Source organism: Schistocerca serialis, chromosome 4 (genome assembly GCF_023864345.2).
Source record: "Schistocerca serialis cubense isolate TAMUIC-IGC-003099 chromosome 4, iqSchSeri2.2, whole genome shotgun sequence".
Taxonomy (NCBI): domain Eukaryota; kingdom Metazoa; phylum Arthropoda; class Insecta; order Orthoptera; family Acrididae; genus Schistocerca; species Schistocerca serialis.
Genome location: NC_064641.1, coordinates 416,008,041 through 416,010,540, shown reverse-complemented (window position 1 = coordinate 416,010,540; position 2,500 = coordinate 416,008,041). Strand labels below are relative to the sequence as shown.

The following is a 2,500-nucleotide window of genomic DNA, read 5'->3' as shown; positions in this document are numbered from 1 at the left end:
AACCTAACCTACGTTGTGCCTTAACCTAACCTACGTTGTGCCTTAACCTAACCTACGTTGTGCCTTAACCTAACCTACGTTGTGCCTTAACCTAACCTACGTTGTGCCTTAACCTAACCTACGTTGTGCCTTAACCTAACCTACGTTGTGCCTTAACCTAACCTACGTTGTGCCTTAACCTAACCCATGTTGTGCCTTAACCTAACCCATGTTGTGCCTTAACGTAACCCATGTTGTGCCTTAACCTAACCCATGTTGTGCCTTAACGTAACCCATGTTGTGCCTTAACGTAACCCATGTTGTGCCTTAACCTAACCCATGTTGTGCGTTAACCTAACCCATGTTGTGCCTTAACCTAACCCATGTTGTGCCTTAACCTAACCCATGTTGTGCCTTAACCTAACCCATGTTGTGCCTTAACCTAACCTATAATGTGCCTTAACCTAACCTATAATGTGCCTTAACCTAACCTATAATGTGCCTTAACCTAAACTATATTGCGCCTTAACCTGACGCACGTTGTCGCTGAACCTGCTCTGTAATTGTTATGCAACCCGTTAAAGTAGTGTAGTGTTGCCTAACCGCAACCCTCGCAATATAGTTCGCTACTCGCACTGCCCGGTCCCCTGTGTATCGCGTCATGTTAAACACCTTGCAGGTGTTGCTGACTTTCCACATGCTCATGCTATACACTGTAATGTGGATAGCAGCAGGACGTACATGCCCCCTCCCCTTCCCCCCTGCCTTCGCAAGCTGGTCGGTGAGAAGTTTGCATGTTCAACGCCCTTCGCATGCCGACGTACTCAGCCTACGTTGTGGTACGGCCTGTCACCTGTCCGCCGATGTACGCAAAACCCACAAACTGTACTGCACATTGGTCCGTATGTACTGAATGATACATCGTGGCACATGTGACCGTATGACGACTGCGCCTAGCAACGGCGGACCATACAGTCCAAATATTGTGCACGCAGCTACGTGTCGTCTCCCTATAAGAGCTGGATTGCAGTGTGGTACGCCATACAGACGTGTGGGAGGAACGGACGCCCTGGATGGCGATCAGCATGAGCAGTCTGTTGATGTAGTGGAGCGTGTATTCGGACGTAGTCGTCTCTTCTCACACACCGTGATAGCATGTTGCACCGTGTTCCACATCTGCGACATGCTGCAGAGGCCGGCTGACAGTCGTTCGCGCAATGGACACCGCATACGTACGGGGTCGACCTTCCACGTGTTCTCTAGGCGTGCACATGTTGTTGCGTCTATGTGGGCAGACGTAGTGTGTTGTGACACCTGACACAGGCATGCAATACTCGTTGCAAATGGCGATGGACGTGTACGTTTGCTGGTGACGTTACGCAAATGAACAACTGGTAACCCGTTGTGGTGCGGTTGTTCTCGCTAGAGGTGAATCAGTGTTGGCGACGATCGGTCGAGCTATTAACCGGTTGTTTCAGGGATACCCACCATGCCCACGAACGTGAAAGGGGACCCACCATGCCCACGAACGTGAAAGGGGATCTGGGTGTGAGGCGATACGCGGCGGTGGCTGGGTGGGACCGTCCCCGGCCGGTGAGGGGGGGCCGCCCGGCGTGCTGGCAGCGCGGTGCGTGGGCGCACGCGCTACAGCCGGCTGGTGGGGGCGGCCAGTGGCAGGCGCGCCGGCCGACGGACGCGGCAGGCGGCGCAGCTGCGCGCCGGCGCCCCCTGCTCGCGGCGCCTTGCGGCCAAAGTAGGTCCTCGCGGGCCCGGTGCGAAGCGCGGTGGCCATCTGCAGTGTGCTGGTCCGATTGAGGACTTTGTGCGCTGAGGATGCGCCGCCGCCCGGCGCTCGGCGCCGCGACGCCGTCTGCTGCTCGGTCGCCCCAGCGGTTCTCGCAGGTGGTTTGTATCGCAGCTGTGCGGACGTGTTGGCGCGTGCGCTGTGCTGGGAGAGTTCGCTTCGGCACCCAAGTGGGGCTTTTGTCCTTCTGTGGCGCCGGCGTTGGAGCTGCCGGTCACCGTAGGTGGCGCGTGTTGTCTCCCGCCGGCAATGCCACGACAGCACGCTCCCGGGCCTCTGTCGGCAGCGGCAAGCTCAGTTGGGAGCACGGGTGGTCGCACCTAAAGCGTCTACTTGCCCAACTCCGGGCGATTGCGCCTCTCTCGAACCCGACCAAGTACTTAGGACGGCGCTGCGCGCCGCCGGGACCTGAGAGGGTTTCGAGGTGTGTTGTGCAGGGGAGCTCAGCCTCCTCCTGTTTGCAGAATAATTGAGCGGACGCTTGCGTGTTCGCGCGGGCCCCCGGGACACACTCCCGGGCGGCCGGCTGCTCAGCTCTAGTTGACGCAGCTCCCTGGTTGATCCTGCCAGTAGTCATATGCTTGTCTCAAAGATTAAGCCATGCATGTCTCAGTACAAGCCGCATTAAGGTGAAACCGCGAATGGCTCATTAAATCAGTTATGGTTCATTAGATCGTACCCACGTTACTTGGATAACTGTGGTAATTCTAGAGCTAA

At 56.5% G+C, this 2,500-nt stretch overlaps 1 non-coding gene across 1 annotated transcript in view; it reads left to right on the top strand.

Moving 5' to 3' along the window:
- Positions 1-2,333: 2,333 nt before the first annotated feature.
- The window catches only part of LOC126476889 (small subunit ribosomal RNA), a 1,909-nt gene continuing 1,742 nt past the window's right edge, over positions 2,334-2,500 (top strand). Inside the window, exon 1 of the ribosomal RNA XR_007587320.1 lies at positions 2,334-2,500. This exon is cut by the window's right edge and continues 1,742 nt beyond it. This is a non-coding gene — a ribosomal RNA (small subunit ribosomal RNA).